This window comes from Phacochoerus africanus, chromosome 2 (assembly GCF_016906955.1).
Source record: "Phacochoerus africanus isolate WHEZ1 chromosome 2, ROS_Pafr_v1, whole genome shotgun sequence".
Taxonomy (NCBI): domain Eukaryota; kingdom Metazoa; phylum Chordata; class Mammalia; order Artiodactyla; family Suidae; genus Phacochoerus; species Phacochoerus africanus.
This window is the reverse complement of record NC_062545.1, coordinates 115,099,890-115,117,988: the sequence shown is the minus strand read 5'-3', so window position 1 is coordinate 115,117,988 and position 18,099 is coordinate 115,099,890. Positions and strand designations below refer to the sequence as shown.

The 18,099-nt window shown below is 38.8% G+C and overlaps 1 protein-coding gene across 9 annotated transcripts in view; it reads left to right on the top strand.

Annotated features, from left to right (window-relative positions):
* The first annotated feature begins 11,653 nt into the window (after positions 1 to 11,653).
* Positions 11,654 to 18,099, top strand: part of RNF111 (ring finger protein 111) — a 98,404-nt gene continuing 91,958 nt past the window's right edge. For 4 of the 9 annotated variants that reach the window (XM_047766238.1, XM_047766237.1, XM_047766232.1 and 1 more), the window contains exon 1: positions 11,654 to 12,043. The gene's annotated coding sequence lies outside the window, so the exon portion shown is untranslated. Of the gene's footprint in view, positions 12,044 to 12,106; positions 12,382 to 18,099 lie in introns of those variants that run through there. The other 5 variants (XM_047766236.1, XM_047766231.1, XM_047766234.1 and 2 more) reach the window with 3 other exon arrangements.

Genomic DNA, 18,099 nt, shown 5'->3' with positions numbered 1-18,099 from the left:
GGCAGCCATGTTAAGACCCACCAACATCGCCCCATCTAATGTATTTTATATTTCAGATATTGAAATTAATTTGTCTTTTTAAATACTAATTTTGACTTTTGGAAAATTACTTATACTCTCTGATTCTCTTTCCATAAATCTGGCAGGACAGCAAATGCAAAGTATTTAATCTCACTAGGGATCAGGGAAATAGAAACTAAAACCTTGGTGAGAATATCTAGCTGGAGGTTGTGGGAACTGAATGAAATAATGTACATATTACTAGAATACATATATTATGTGCATAAAGTGGAATCACTGGCGTATGGATGCAAATATGATTATATGGATCTTGGGTTTGGGGCTTCCTGTGAGACACTCAAGTGGAGATGTAAAATAGGCAGTTGAACAAATATATCTGAGGCTCAGAAGAAAGATCTGGCAAAGATATCAGCATATACATGAAATACCATATAGGATGACTTACAGAATGAAATACAGTGAGAACTAAAAGGAAACCCCCAAGACTGAAACATGAAAGCAGGTTATTTGGCTTTAAATTGTGGTAAGCTACATAATTTATACCTACCTTTCCACTGAATAAACTAAAAAAGCTAGATAAACTATAAAGTCGTCTTCTAATTTAGTGAGGAATTACAAGGCAAGATATGGGAGTGGTCAGAGGTCGAAAGACATATGACATTTAGGAGTACTTTTTTAAAAAGGAAATTGAGGTATAGCTGACACATAACATTACATTAGGTTCAGGATCATTTTTGTCCTAGGTATGTACACCAATCCTAAAAGGCAATTGAAGACTAAGCTGCACTTATGGAAGCCTTGCTGGCCCTAAAGAATGAGGACTAGCATGTGGAGCTCACCAACTTTGGCCCAGGGCCATGACAGTCTATTTTCTGGGAGAAAGAATATGTGTTGCTCTCCTCCTTCACATCTTGTGGTGGTGCAGCAAACCATACCTTGGTCCTGAACTGCTCACCACCTAGAGCATCTGGCAGATACAAATAGGGAAGGAAGTTCCCTTTCCTTTGTGAGGGTAGTTTAACGCCAGTAACAGAGCTCAGGTGATTTCTATAATAAAACCTCAAGCACAGGATCCTGAAAACAAAGATAGATGATGAATTAGAACCAGCAGGAAAAACAAATAGCAGAAAAAGTTTCACAGGGACTCAGAAACTGGAATTATCAGGCAAGACCTCTTTTTTTTTTTTTTTTTTAAAGCTATGATTATTGTATTCAAGGGATAAAATCAAACTTGACGATTTTAGCAGGGAACTGCAAACTATAAAAAAGTGACTTAACAGATGTGCCTATGTGTGGAGGGAGAAAAATCCAGAAGTGAAAATTTAATACCAAATTTTAAAAATGTTTATTAGTGAATTAGTCACAAATTAAGAGTGAATTAGGTGACTGGAATAAATTTCAGAAGAAACTATGCAGAATGAGGCAAGAAGAAGTTAAAAATAGGCAACACAGTATAAAGGGAAAGAGACATATCAGATACAGTGAGGGTACCTAACATGTTCAATTGAAATCCCAGAAGAAAAAGAAAGAATGGATCTGCAGCACTATTTTGAAGACAGGATTGTTAATAATCTACTGATTTAAGAAGCCCTACAAAGCCCAAGCAGAATAAATAAAAATAAATCCTCAACACATAAAAATGAGACTTTAGTAAATCAAGAGAGAAAAATCTTAAATTAGCAAAAAGATGGATTAACTTTGAAGCTATAGTTAAAATTCAACACAGACAACTCTATAGCAAGAATGTAGAAGGCATTAAAATGCTATCTTCAATGTGCTGTGAGAAAATAACAGCCCCCCATACACTTCAATAAAGGAGGCAAAATCAATGCATTTTTGAGAAAAATAAAAGATATTGCCAACAGGTAATTTAGCAGGTAAGCATTAAAAATATTCTGTAAGTTGTTCATCATAAAATAATTTTGCATGAAAGGTCAGATGCAGAAAGTGATAGAGACCAAAGAAAATGATCATTTTGAAAATAAATCTAAATTACATTGACTGGGAGTTTCTGTGTGGCTCAGCAGGTTAAGGATCTGGTGCTGCAGTGTCACTGCTGTGGCGAGGATCCCTGGCCCAGGGAACTATCACATGATGCACGCTTGGCAAAAAAAAAAAAAAAAAAAAAAAAAAAAAAAGACAATGGCAAGGATATGGAGATATCGGAACCGTCCTATATTGCTTTTGTTTTGTTTTGTTTGTCTTTTTTTTAAGGACTATTCCCACGGCATATGGAGGTTCCCAGGCTAGGGGGTCTAATCAGAGCTGTAGCCGATGGCCTACGCCACAGCCACAGCAATGCAGGATCCAAGCCGAGTCTGCAAACTACACCACAGCTCACTGCAACACTGGATCCTTAACCTACTGAGCAAGGCCAGGGATCGAACCCTCAACCTCATGGTTCCTAGTTGGAATCGTTAACCACTGATCCACGACAGGAATTCCCCGTCCTATATTGTTGATAGGATTATAAAACTGTGTAGCTACTGAGGAAAATGGTTCCTCAAAAAGTTAATTATATAATGATAGCATGACCCAGCAATTCCACTCTTAGATATATACCAGAAAGAATTGAAACAGACTCAGACTTGTACATGAAAGCTCGTAACAGCATATTCACAGTAGACAAAAGGTGGGAACGATCCCAGTCTCCCTCAAGAGATGAACGAATAAACAATTATTGAATTTTAGAATTCTTCTTCAGTTTGGGGAACTTTTTATCACTCTTTTCATAATTTTTTCTCTTCATGTTCTTTGTTCTCTCTTTCCAGAACTTTGACTGGATATTTTACTTCTAGGATTGGTCCTCTATAACCCTTACCTTTTCTCTCATATTCCTTTCCTTTTTGTCTTACATCCTGGAGGGTGTTCTTGCTTTAATTTTCAAACTTTCTACTGAATTTTAATTTCAGAAATTGTCATTTTAATTTATAAGCATTATTTCTTGCTTTTTTTTATAGCATCCTTTTCTATTGTAAGGATGCAGTATCATTTAAATTTGCTTCTGAGGATATCAGGGGGTTTAAAATATTTCCCCTTCACTGTGTTAAATTATCTCTACACTTTACAATCTTTTTAATTTTATTATTTTATTTATTTTTTTATTTTTGTCTCTTGTCTTTTTAGGGCTGCACGCATGGCATATGGAGGTTCCCAGGCTAGGAGTCCAATTGGAGCTGCTGCCGCCAGCCTACCAGAGCCACAGCAACTCCAGATCCGAGCCGTGTCTTCGACTTACACCATGGCTCACAGCAATGCCAGATCCTTAACCCACTGCCCACTGAGCGAGGCCAGGGATCAAACCTGCAACCTCGTGGTTTCTAGTCGGGTTTGTTAGCCATTAAGCCACTATGGGAACTCCCAGGCACAAAAGCTAACTCAAAATGGCTTGGAGTTCCCATTGTGGCTCAGTGGTTAACAAATCCGACTAGGAACCATGAGGTTGCGGGTTCGATCCCTGGCCTTGCTCAGTGGGTTAAGGATCCAGCGTTTCCATGAGCTGTGGTGCAGGTCACAGACGTGGCTCAGATCTGGCATTGCTGTGGCTGTGGCGTAGGCCGGCAGCTACAGCTCCACTTGAACCCCTAGCCTGGGAACCTCCGTATGCTGCAGGAGCAGCCATAGAAAAGGTATAAAGAAAGAAAGAAAGAAAGAAAGAAAGAAAGAAAGAAAGAAAGAAAGAAAGAAAGAAAGAAGGAAGAAGGAAGGAAGGAAGGAGGAAGGAAGGAAGAAGGAAGGAAGGAAGGAAGGAAGGAAGAAAGAAAGAGAAGAAAGAAAGAAAGAAAGAAAGAAAGAAAGAAAAAGAAAGAAAGAAAGAGGAAGGGAGGAAAGGAGGGAAGGAAGGAAGGAAGGAAGGAAAGAAGGAAGGAAGGAAGGAAGGAAAGGAAGGCAGGCAGGCAGGCAGGCAGGCAGGCAAGAAGGAAGGAAGGAAAGAAGGATTACAATTTTTAAAAACATTGTAAGAACACTCTAAAAGAGTTAAAAAAACTTATTGTAAAAGTTCATTGGTAAGCCTGTGACCAATTATGACCAAGTGTATAAAAATGCCAGTAATTAGCAAACGAAACTATTCTCAGAACAATTATCAATCTGGAAACCTCAGTGTGATGCTAGGATTATATAACCCATGGTGGCTTTCTCTTTTATTTTTATACAGGTTTATTTTTAAAAATATACTTTCACAGAACTACCTGGCCTGGAGCATGCCCAAAATTTGGCTAAATTTCCAGAAATATTTCAGAATACTTTGTTTCAAATGCTTGTCTACAAAATTCCAGGAATACTGTTTCTTCTTGTTAGCCCATAGTTTGTTACCTCTGTTTTTGAAAAACTGAGCTACAGTGTTAGTGCTTGATAAGTCAAATATATTTTGCAGATTGCATTCCAAAAACAGAGAAACTTTAAAAATGATAAATAACCATGAAAATTATACTCTCTTTTGAAGTTATCCTTCTACCAAGCAGCTCCTCAATTTTTCAAAAGGACTCCTTTGACTTCAAAAGTTTAATAGCAGAAAATAAGTGCTATGCTTAATGACTCCTCAACTGTTTCTGTTTTTCTGTCTCTGTCTCTCTCTGTATGTATAATGAATATTATAATCTTTAAAATAAACACAGTCTCTATCTGCAATCTTATAGTCTGAAATCAAATTGCATGTATAGAATTTTAATGAGGACCTGTATTGCCTCAACTAAATCAGCCATGTCATGGACTCTCAAATTTTCCTTTTAGTTGCAAGTTCCAGTGATATCTTGGGACATCAAGAAAAGAGTGAAATGATGTGAATCTCTAAGTGTTCTGACATGTGCATTACTTAGATCTTTTTAAATTATTCCCCAAAGTTTTTAACCAAGAAATTAGTAAATATTTTCAGCAAGTGCCCCCAATCTCCTATCTCACTGCATTAAATCTCCAAACTCCTCCATTTTTTCTTCCAGAGAGCTCACTAATCTGAGCACCTAATCAGTTACAAACTTGATGTAATTATAAAATATTTATGCAATGGATGGTAGGCATACAAGTCTTTCCTTCTGAATTTGATAATTTGTAGAAATGTTCCTTTTCGCCCATGTATTACAGGTGATCCATTAATATGGCTTAGAATGTCCATTTTTTTTGTTGTTGTTTTTGTTTTTTGTCTTTTTGCTATTTCTTGGACCGCTCCCTCGGCATATGGAGGTTCCCAGGCTAAGGGTCGAATCGGAGCTGTAGCCACCAGCCTACGCCAGGGCCACAGCAACGCGGGATCTGAGCCTCGTCTGTGACCTACACCACAGCTCACGGCAACACCAGATCCTTAACACACTGAGCAAGATGGGAATTCCAGAATTCCCATCTTTAGAATAAGCTCCTTCAATTATTGCCTACCAGATAGTTTGGCACTTCTGGCCCATATGTGCGGGCTAATTTGCTAAACATTATTTTGTTGCAGATCCTGGCAGGCAGAATTTGGTTTGGACTCGATGTTGCATAGCAGCTCTGATCTTTCCACAGGTGAGTAAAATTAGTTTTTGGAAGCTGTTCAAAAGATTGGATTAAGACTAAAGATTTCTGTTTTCTTAGTAAAAAACAGACTTGAACCCCAATCTCCTTATTCAGTAAATTCAATAAATATTTCTGAGTGATATTTTTCCACTAAAGAGAGAAGGACATTATCTTTTTATCTGTTTTTTATATACAGACAGGTGTATAAATCATTTTAATACTTCTATTAGAAGTATATACAAAGATTGGGAGTTCCCATTGTGGCTCAGTAGAAATGAATCTAAGAACAATGAGGTTTTGGGTTCGATTCCTGGCCTCGCTCAGTGGGTTAAGGATCCCACATTGCCTCGAGCGGTGGTGTAGGTCACAGATGTGGCTCGGATCTGGTGTTGCTGTTGCTGTGGCTGTGGCATAGGCCAGCAGCTGTAGCTCTGATTGGACCCCTAGCCTGGAAACCTTCATATGCCACTAAAAAAAAAAAAGAAAAAAAGAAGTATATATAAAGATTGAAGAGGGTACAGAAGTTTAAGCAGGGGCAGGGAGCAGGGTGGTAGGAAGGGGCAGAGTGGGATGCCCTCGAGAATCTGGATTTTTTTTTTTTTTTAGGGCTGCACCCCCTGGCATATGGAAGTTCCCAGGCTATGGATCGAATCAGAGCTGCAGCCTATACCACAGCCACAGCAATTCAGGATCCTCACCACAACAAGCGAGGCCAGGGATCGAACCCACATTGTCATGGATACTTGTTGGGTTCCTTACCGCTAAGCCACAATGGGAACGCCATGGATTTTTAAGAGTTTTATTTGCCAAGCTAGGGATGTAGGTTTTTTTTTTTTTTTTTTTTGTCTTTTTGCCATTTCTTGGGCCGCTCCCTCGGCATATGGAAGTTCCCAGGCTAGGGGTTGAATCGGAGCTATAGCCACCGGCCTACGCCAGAGCCACAGCAACGCGAGATCCGAGCCGTGTCTGCAACCTACACCACAGCTCACTGCAACGCCGGATCCTTAACCCACTGAGCAAGGGCAGGGACCGAACCCGCAACCTCATGGTTCCTAGTCGGATTCGTTAACCACTGCGCCACGACGGGAACTCCCATTGAGCATTTTTTAATTTCCATGATCATTCACCTCTTTTTCAGCTGGCTCTTTTTTATTTTTTTTTTCGGCATACCAGCAGGATTCAGGTCCTCCCCTTTTTAAAAACTCCATATCCTACCAGATATGTGTCTTTTCCCACTTACAACCATGTTTGTGAAAAAGTACTGATTCTTGGATAAATACACTGTTCAGTCCTTTCAAAATTAGGACTTCTCAGGAGTTCCCTTCATGGCTCAGTGGTTAACAAATCCGACTAGGAACCATGAGGTTGCGGGTTTGATCCCTGGCCTCGCTCAGTGGATTAAGGATCCGGCGTTGCCCTGAACTGTGGTGTAGGCCACAGAGTAGCTCGGATCCCGCGTTGCCATGGCCTGGCATAGGCCAGCAGCTACCGCCCCGATTAGACCCCTATCTTGGGAACCTCCATATGCCATGGGTGTGGCTCTAGAAAAGACAAAACAAAACAAAACTAAGACTTCTCAGTTGGAACATTATTTGTGTCAGATAATTCTTTATCATGGGGCTGGGGGGGGGGGCTGTCCAGTGTGAGTTATTCAGCAGCAACCCTGGATTCAAACCACTAGATGGCAGTAATGTCTACCCAGTTGTGACAACAAGAACTATCCAGACACTCAAACAACCCCTGGGCGTCAAAATCAACTCCTGTTGAGAACCTCTCTTCTAAAACGTAGAACAACAAAAACATGCATAGAACAGTTGCTGAAACTGCTCCTATTTACAGATCTGCTTACTTCTAAACTACAGACATTTCATATCCTTCACACTCACTTTGTTATTAAACCCTTTTTCTCACTTGTTTTGTTACCTGTTCCTCCCTTTGTTCTGGCCCATCCGATATCCCTCTGGGACTCCTTTTCAGTCCTCTTAAAATATCAGACTTCCCCGGTTTCTGTATCCTCTCACTTATACTCTGCCTGATCTCATTAGAATTACTGTTTTTGCTATCACATCTCACTCATATACATAAGAGTTCAGGAAGTTCCCATCGAGGCTCAGCAGATTAAGATTCTAACTAGGGAGTTCCTGTCATGGCTCAGTGTTAATGAACCCAACTAGTATCCACAAGTACACGGGTTCAATCCCTGGCCTTACCCAGTGGGTTAAGGATCCAGCATTACCCTGAGCTGTGGTGTAGGTCACAGACATGGCTTGCATCTGGTGTTGCTGTGGCTGTGGTGTAGGCTGGTAACTGCAATTCCTATTCGTCCGCTAGCCTGGGAACCTCCATATGCCGCAGGTACAGCCCTAAAAAAGACAAAGGACAAAAGACAAAAAAAAAAAGAATCTAACTTGCATTCATGAGGAAGTGGGTTCGATCCGTGGCCCTGCTCAGGGGGTTAAAGGATTTGGCATGGCCACAAGCTGCTGTGCAGGTCACAGTTGTGGCTGGAATCCCATATTGCTGGGGATGTGGTGTGGGCCAGCAGCTGCAGCTGCAATTTGACCCTTAGGGGAACTTCTGTATGCGGGGGGCAGTTGGGGAGGGGGATAAGGCCTTAAAATGATGGAAAAAAAATACATATGAGTTAAAATCTCTGTCTTCAGCCCAGACCCTTTTCCTAAGCTTCAGACACCTATATCCAACAGCTTACTGGAATCTCACTTTGAGTAAATGTTAGACATTTCAAACTCAACTTGTCTGATAAAGAAGTAATAATTTTCTTTTGCTCAATGACTGTAATTAAAAGTCCCAACCCTCAAAGTTGTTTTTCAAGCCTGTATCTTTCTTGAATGGCACCACTACTCAACCACATACCCTAGATCTGGAAGCCTCTGAGACTATCCTTCACCTCCTATGCCCACACAGTTATTCAATCTTTTTTGTATTTTGTGTCTGTCCCTTCCTTCTCATTCTCATTTCTACTGCCCTCATCACTCTATAATTCCAACTGATTTACCCCTCTACTCTTGCCGTTCTCCACACTGTCTTCTACTCTGCCTACATAATTGTCTCTAAGTCAAATCTGATAATTATTCCTCTGATTGATTTCCTTCAATGGCTTCCCATGGTTTTAAGTATAAAATAGTTCAAATTCCTTATCCTAGCAAAAAGCAGTCTTACTTAACCCATTTCTATCTACTTCTCCTCTTTCATCTCTTGATAGTTTCCCTAAATGATACATTCAGTAGATCCTAGTAAATGATTTGCTTCATGCTGTTTCAACTAGAGGATTCTGTAGCTTAGCATGTGCTGATCTTTCTGTCTGCAGTGTCTTCTCTATCTGCTTTATTTATCTGTCTTCATCCACGTTGCAAAATTTTAGTTTAAACATTACCTTCTCAGAGTTCCTGTCGGGACTCAGTGGTTAATGAATCTGACTAGCATCCGTGAGGACGCAGGTTCTATCCCTGGCCTTGCTCAGTTGGTTAAGGATCCGGTGTTGCAGTGAGCTGTGGTGCAGTTCACAGATGCCACTCGGATCTTATGTTGCTGTGGCTGTGGTGAAGGCCAGTGGCTACAGCTGCGATTTGATCTCTAGCCTGGGAACCTCCATGTGCTGCAAGTGCGGCCTTAAAAAGCAAAAATAAATAAATAAATAAACATCACCTTCTTTTGGTGTTTCATTTTGTGTTTGCAGAGCATGAGCATGCCATTCTATTTCTTCCACATTACAATGTAAATAATGGCTTTGCTTTCTGGTCTTGGAAAACACTTCAAGTAAGGCAGTGGTTATGTATCTAGAGTCCACAGTGCCTAGCACAATGTCTAGCACATAGTAAGTACTTTATGAATGTTTATTAAACAAATGAATAGTACCAAATATATGAAAGACCCGGAATGGTGCAAAGTACAGAGTGGAATGGGTCAATTTTTGACATTTGTGATATTTCACTGGCAGAATTGGAAGGAGCTATTGACTGATGAGAGGTAGGGAGTGAGGAAGAGAGTTTTAAAGATGACTGTCTTGTTCTTAGATAGATGACTTGGTCCTACTGACGGAGCAGGAAAGACTGCAATGAACACAGTCTAAAAACCATGTATGTACATTTACTTACTTATGTTGGACATGATGTGTTAGAAGTGCCTGTGGGACATTAAAGTGGAAAAGACATATCCAGTAAATAGCCATATGGGTCTAGATCCCAGTAGCACCGTCCAATAGAAATACGAATTACAAATGTAATTTAAAATTTTCTAGTAGTCATATTTTAAAAAGTGAAAGAAATAGGTCAAATTAATTTTGGTAGTATACTTAACTTTGGATTTCTCAGCTGCACTATTAACGTTTGGACTAGAGAAGTTTTGTTGGGTAGGGATATCCTGTGAATTGTAGGATGTTTAGCACCATCCCTGGCATCTTGTTAGTAATTTCCAGTAGCCACCCCAGTCCCAACCCCCAAAAGTTGTAACAACCAAAAATATCTCTAAATATTATTAAATGTCCCTTGGGGAGGAGAGGGTACCAAATCACTCCTGCTTGAGAACCACTGATTTAATCCAATATAGCCAAAAACATTATTTTGACATGTAATCAACATTAAAAATTTGAGATTTTTACAATTTTTTATATTGCATCTTTGAAATTAGATGTATAAATTTCACTTACAGCTCTTCTCAATTTGTAATAGCCACATTTTAATGCTCAACACCTACATGTGGTCAGTATTTACCTTATTGAAGAACTTTAGAGTAACCATTAGGTCTGGAAATACATGACTTTGAGAGTCATGAGTCAATAATAGTTAAAACCATGGCAGTAGATAGGATGAGGAAGAATTTTATATTTAGAGTGAGAAAGTATGAGGGTTGAAATAAAATCCTGGTTCAATATTTTTCTGGTTAACCTACAAAACCTGTTACCCTTTCTTATTTATTAACATTATTATTTTAAAATATTTTCTTCATTTAACAATATGGAGAATATAGACAAAGGAAGGGGTATTGAGAAAGATAAGTTGATGACAAAAGAAAGGAATCAATGTTTATTGAAAACTTAATTGGTAAGTAATGTTTGAAGCATTACATGAACTCTTTTAATCTCACAAGAGCCCTTTGAGGTAAATGATATTAACTTAGTTTATAGAGAACAAAACTGAAGTTTGTTTTTGATTTAGACTTTTTTTTTCTTTTCTTTCTTTCTTTTTTCTTTTTTTTAAGGGCAGCAGGCACCTTGGGCATATGGAAGTTCTCAGGCTAGGGGTCTAATCAGAGCTGCAGCTGCCGGCCACAGCCACATAGATCCTGAGTCCTGTCTGTGAGCTACACCGCAGTTCCCCGCAACCCTGGATCTTTAACCCACTGAGCGGGGCAAGGGACCCAAACCCACACCAGCCGGATTCGCTACCGCTGAGCCACAACGGGAAACCCTCATTTTTTAAAAATTGAAGTATAATTGATATTTTCTTTCTTTTCTTCCTCCCGTCCCTCCCACCCTCTCTTCCTTCCTTTCCTTTGGAAATATTTACAAAAGTCTGTAATCAATTAGACAGCTGTTAATTGGTATCAGTGGGATTTGGAAGGAAATCTGATTCCAAAGCCTACATCCTCTTTCCCTACATCCTTCTAATGCACATAATGAAACATTTGCTAACTACTGATTTTTATAAAATACTTAAAAGGCATATGTACGGTTAGTTCCCAGGATATTTACTACTACTTTTGATCTGATTACGGAAGTAAATTCATCTTAACGGTGAAGTACGAGGATCTTTATGATGGCAAGTATGATTTGAGTATCATTTGCTATGAAAGACACTGAAGAATTATGTTTTTGTTCAACTGTAAGTTAAGTCAAGTCAATAAACCTTCGGTTAGTTGTTAACTTTTCGTTATGAAAAAATCAGCCAAGATGTAGTCAGTATTTTACTTAAATACTGACATATTTCACCATGAAAAATAAAATAATGAGCTTTATGACATCGTTAGGTTTCGCCCACTAAATGTTAAAGCGAGTACAAAGGGGGAGGGTCAGGAAAGAGGGGGTGGGACGGTGAGAAACTAGAATCTGAGCAAGCGCAGAAACAAACAGATGCTAATAGAGGCTTGAAGGCTGCTGCGCTCTTACTTTGCGAACTGTCGTAAAGCCCCGGAGTGTCGTGCTTGCTCGGGAGAAGAGGGATTGGTTAGGCGGCGGCGGCGGCGGCGGTGGCCGGAGAGCGGCAGCAGTGGCGGCGACGGTGGCGAGGTGTTCGGTCTGGGCAGCATAGAAGAGCCCGCAGCTTCGCGGAAGGAGTTCCTGTGGGACCAAATTAGGCATTCTGAACCCAAGCCGGGTCAGCTGGGCCGAACCAGCCGCTGCCGCTCGTACAGTTTTGGTGGCGGTGACAGACATTGCTCTTGACTGTAGGGGCCTATTAGGCCAACAGCTGAGGCGCAGATCACTGGTTCTCGACGCATCCTCTTCCCCCCTTACATCTTCTGTCTTCCTTCCTGGGCCAGTGATTCCCGGAGCCTGGGAAGAGGGTAGCTAATGATTAAGGTGAGGGGGCCGGGGGGGAGGGGATCGATTGGAGGCCGCGCGTGCGCGCAACGGGGGAGGGGCCGGACTGGAGGGGAGAAAGAGGAAGGGCTGCGGCCGAGGCAGGCTAGGGTCGGCGACCGGCCGGTTATTGCTGGCTCCATAGTGACTTAGGGTCTGGGTGTCCGCAGAAGATCTGATTGTGTTTGAGCAAAGCATTCGTCTACCGACACACCCACACTTCTCAGAAAGGGACTGTGGGTGAGGGGATTTCTTTCCCTTTTTCGACTTCCCTGGAGTCTTAGGACGGGGGCTGAGGACTGAGCATGGGAGTGCGATTTGACAATGGAGTGACGGAGGTAACCCGCACCCGGGGTGTTGGGGGGCGCTAAGTCAGCCCTGACGGTTAGGGAGTTGCCTTCTTCTCTGATCAAGGAAACGTAGACCGCGGAACAGCAGAAATACAGACGCATCAGATTTTGTATAGAGTTGGCTTGTTGCTCTTTAAAAGAAGATTGATATTTTCAGTTTTGACCTTAGATAATTATCAGAGTCAGTGACAGTGCTGTAGTGGAAATATTTCTTCCGTGCTGAAAAAATGGAGGTTTGTCACCGTAGTTCGTAAGTTATAGTAGATAAGTTTAACGCAAGTCTTTTTTTTTTTAATAATCCTCTTGTAAAAATCGAAGAAGGATTAATTTACAAAATTGTTTTAGTTTCAGCAAGTCTAAGTTTAACGTTTAAAAAATACCAGGAAGTATAGGGTATTCGTTTAATTTGTTCATGTTTGTAGTGTGGGGTGACTCCATTGTATTGCATGCTTTCCTGTTTCTTGATTTCTCTACAGTATGAATTTAGAACTCTTTGGGGTAGTAAGATGCCAGCTGACATAGACTTCATTTTATAGTTCTTATAGCTTTTTAAAGTTTGACTTAATCTAGACTTTATTTCATTTGAAGTTTTATGTTTAATGTTCTTGTTTTGGGGACCCCTTCAGCCAAAAAGAACAGACTGTGGAAAAGATAAGCTAAGGTTCTACTTCCTTTCCCATTTTTGTTTTTTGTGTCATTGCTTTCAAATGTTAGAATGCGATTTCGATATTACATAGAAGCTCTATAATACTGTTTTTGCTTATCTTTGTTAGGGTGACATCTACATTTTGACATTTTGTTACTTTGTTTTATTTAGTAAAAATCTTCATGTCAATGTACACAGTGTTGTTTTTCATACTGAACTGTATGTAGTGCTTGGTTGTGTTTGTGAAACAAAACTGATGGGATGAGAAAGAAATCCTTTTTCACTCTGATGAGAATCTTAAATTGATTTTTTTAAAGCCTTGAATTATTTCACTTTTATCCATTTCTTGTCATTTAACCTTGGACAAATGACATTTCTCTCCTGAGCATTTGTTTGCCACTACAGTTTCAGAGTAATATTCTAAGAACTGGTGAGACTGTTTATAAATTGATGTGAACAATTTTTTAGGGAAAACTAGGAAGAGTAGAGTCTCTCCTGGTTCATTCACATACTTATGTATGTGAATCCTTCCATCACTTTTCCCCTTTTTGGTATCTTTTGGTCATTTGTATGTTCTTTCACTGGAGTTTGTTTTTGAAGAAAGAGTAAAAATAATTTTGTTTTGGTGAAAAATGCATTGTAGTGAAGGTTACATCTTGACAAATTTCACTTCAGTACTCTGTTTCTACAGGTAATTGAAAAATAGCTATACTGATCTTTAAGAGGACAGCAATTTACTTGTCTAAAACAAAGAAATAGCAGATATTCCTAAATAGTGATTTTCACTTAGAAATTTAAAATGTGGAATAAAAAACTCATTAAATCAATCAACTGATTGTTTAGATGTTTTTTGTATTATTTTGTTGAAGAGGGGTTTCTATAACATGCTTTACTTAGAGCATAATTATATGTGCCCTTGTTTTGACTTTTCCCTCAGTGGCTAGGGCTTCAGTAGGAAAAAAAAAAGTGACAATACTGAAAATGATGGTAAAGTATGTTATAACTTGACATTAATACTCTAAAGGCAATAATTATTTAATGGAAGTGTTCAGGGCCAGAGACAGGAGATCTGGATTGTAGGTCTAGCTTTGCTTGCTATTCATTAGATCTGTGACTTTGTTGATGACAGTTCTAGTTTTCAGCTCTCAACTGTTAAATGAAAAGTGTGGGATAACTCTCTAGGCCCCAGATTTTCTCTAGGCCCCAAGTTTAATGGTTTGCATTTTTAGTTAAGTGTTTTGGTATTAATTATATTCATCTTGATCCAGTTCCCAGAAAGAAATGCTGTACTGAGTATAAACTCCTTCTCTCTCTCTCTGTATATATATGTATTAGGGAAAAAAACCCTATGATTGAGCTATATGTTCGTTGTTCTAGATAATGCTTCTGTCCCATTGTAGCAATTACTTATGATTCAGTAACTCTCATATGATATTAAAAAATGAAACTTTGTTTTTTCTCCTGGTATTGCTCTTTAAATCATCCTGAATCATTTTTCTTTCAGAAACCTGTAATCGTTGTTCAGTAAAAGTCCAGAAATGTATTTGCATGCCTTCCACTTCTTTCTTGCATCCCATAGTGTCTTGGTTAACAGCTGGCCCAAGTTTCTGCAGGTATTCAATTTATGCCATTACGTGAGCGGTGGCTGTGGCTACAAATGTTTAAAAACAAATACTAAACTGAGCTTATCTTTAAAATAGAGGTACTGCAATACTATTTAGTCATTCAGTGAGGCTTTATTGATTGTCTCATGTTCTTGGCATTGTTTTGGCTTTCAGTGAAGAAGGCACTCTGCCTTCATGGAGTGGACATTTTATTGGAGAGAGCGTAATAAACAGAATAGTTTTACGTAGTGCTAAGTGCCACGAAGAGAAGAGGAGCATGTTATGGAGAGTGAATGAAAGTGGGGTTCTACTATGGATTGAGTGGTTAGAAAGGGGCTCTTTTTTAGGTAATAACTTGATTTGTAATCAGTGATTAGAAAAAAATCAACTGTATTGACAATATGGAAGAAGAATGCTGCAAAAGGAATAGTAAATGCATTAGGTTGGGTTTGAGTCTATAAAATCTACAAATGTAAACTAATTGGTTTGTCTGTAAGGTTTTTTCATAATTACTGATAGACAATGTAACAAGAAAGGTTAAAAATATTTGTGTATAATAACCAAATACACTATGTTGACGTTGTTTATATCCTGACTCAAACCAGTTGTAGAAAGTAACTTTTGAAACATGTTGGGGGAAATTTGTAGATGGGTATTAGATATGATATCAAGAAATTATTGTTAGTTTTGTGAGGAGTGCTAATGGCTTTATGTTTATCTCAGAAAATACCTGTATTTTTTTAAGAGATGAAGGCTGAAGAATGAGGAAGAGAATTAAGATGAATTATATGAAGCAAGTGTGGAATAATCCTAGTAATTGTTGTTTTGGAGTGATAGGTATGTGTGTAGTAATAATACTGTTCTCTGTTTTAGTAAGGTTTTAAAATGTTCATATTTTAAAATATGCTTAAAATAATTTATACCATACTTAGGTGTCTTTTCCTTTTTCCATCTTCCTCTCAATTTTGATACAATATAGATTTTTGTCTCTTTCTGAACATTTATCATTTATTCAGCAAATATGAGTACCGTATTTTAGGCACTGTGTCATTAAGCTTGAGTTAAAACAAAGAGCAGGACCTAAAGTCCTGTCTGTGAGCAGCTTATAGTTTGCTGGAGGAAGGGAGAGTCCCTCAGTCTGGAGTGTGTTAACATGAAACCATAGATTTCTGTGTTTTCCTGAGGGAATACAGGATCAGCATCTTAATGTTTATGTGGTTACTTAAAAATATTTTTCTAGAGAATCGAGAGTTTAGGAAGTTCTATATGATCTGTGTGCCAGTGCGAGTCATTGTTGTAGTCATTTCCTTTATTCATATGTTCTATAGGACATCAGAGCAAATTTCTTATTTTTACCACCTTTTGACATCCCAATTTACCTTTATTAAAATTTTTTACTTTGAAGTAATTTCAGACTTTTTTTTTAAAAAGGTGCTGAGAACTCTTCAATCTCCTTTAGTCAGATTTACCAGTTTTTAAACATTTGCTTTAATTCTCTTCTCTGAATCACATGAAAGTAATCTGCATGTATTATGTCCACTTATCTCTACATATTCACTATGTATTGCATTCTTTTGCATTATTACAGTAAATTTATCAGATTCAGGAAATCCAACATTGATACTACTATATTGTTATCTAATCTATAGTTGCTATTCTAATTTTGTCAATTTTTCCCAGTAATACTATTTGTTCCTTTGTAGCATTTTCCCCAATAGGATCCAGGCCAGGATTGCAAATTGCACTTAGCTGTCCTATCACTTTAGTCTCCCTTCATATGGAACAGTGCCTTAGCCTTTTTTCTTTCATTGTATTGACATATTATTTTTGAAAAATACATGCTATAAATTTTATAGAATATTCCTCAGCTTGGATTCGTCTGATGTTTCCTCATAATTAGATTCAGGTTATGCATCCCTAGCAAGGGATTTATATCCTTCTCAGAGTATGATATTGAAGTACATGTCATCGATCTGTTCCTCATTAGTAATTTTTACTTACCTGGTCACAGTGTTGTGTTTCTTCACAGGACTCTTTAATTATTTTTCTCCTTGCACCTAATAAGGAATCTGTGGGGATAGCTTGGAGATAGTGCAGATATCCTGCTTCTAATCAGATCTTCTGTATCTTCATCAAATTTCCCTTCTGGGTTTGGCTTCTATTGATGATTCTTGCCTGTACTGATATTTACATTGATGGTTGCAAAATGGTTTTTTTCCAACTTTGTCTCTTCTACATTGTCAGTAGGTGTTCTAAGGAAGAAACATCCTTTTATCTATCTGTTATCAGTATGGACTTAGGTACTTCCTGTCCTAATGGGTTATACTCTTTTACTGCCTTTATTTATTTTGATGCTCAGATTGCCCCAGATTTGTTCAGTGAGAGCCTTTCCACCCTGATTTGTGTGTCTTTTTTTGACATCCTCTGATAATTTTTTATTATCAAAAAATTATTTATTTACTCTCTTTTTGCATAGCAAGATGTTCCAAGTTTAACTTAATTTTTTCCTGTTTCAGTCCTGGAAACAGCCATTCTTCGAGGAACCCTGGGTCCTTGTAGTGGAGAATCCAATTTGGTTTTGAGTTATTTATTTGTATATGGAAATAATATCCTTTTTTCTGGATTGGGACATCTGAGAAACCATGTTTAAATTAGGCTTTGGTATAGTATAGGCCAGTGGCTACAGCTCCGATAGGACCCCTAGCCTGGGGACCTCTGTATGCCATGGGTGTGGCACTAAAAATCAAAAAGGAAAAAGGGGGGGGTGGGAGTGGGGGACAATATCCTCTGACCAGAATGTCTGATGATTTAGTTAAAAACAGTTAAATATATAAACCTTAAGTCATTTTTTAACTATTAAGTGGTTAAGCCTTCCCCACACACACGCACATGCACACATACACGGCAACATAAAGTAAATCAACCTTTTATTTTTTCTTATATTTCATTTCATCATGATTAAGATCAAATCATTAACTTATTTCAAAAAGAAAATTAAAAAACAAAATAAATGCTTTATGGTAAATATAATTGCTAAATCTTATATAACTACTTCATAAACAAAATCTACCTAGAGGGAGTTCCTGTCGAGGGAGCTCCCATCATGGCTCAGTGGTTAATGAATCCGACTAGGAACCATGTGGTTTCGGTTTTGATCCCTGGCCTCGCTCAGTGGGTTAAGGATCCAGCATTGCCGTGAGCTATGGTATAGGTCGCAGACACAGCTTGGATCTGGCGTTGCTATAAGTTTATATTTCTAGGTAGTTTTTTTTTTTTTTTGGTCTTTTTGTCTTTTCTAGGGCTGCACCCACAGCATCCCAGGCTAGGGCATCTAATCAGAGCTGTAGCCACTGGCCTACGCCAGAGCTATAGTAGGAACACTTTCATCTCTTACAAAGATTTTTTGTATTTACCTTCATTTTATAGATAACATGTTTATATATCTACTTAGTCACT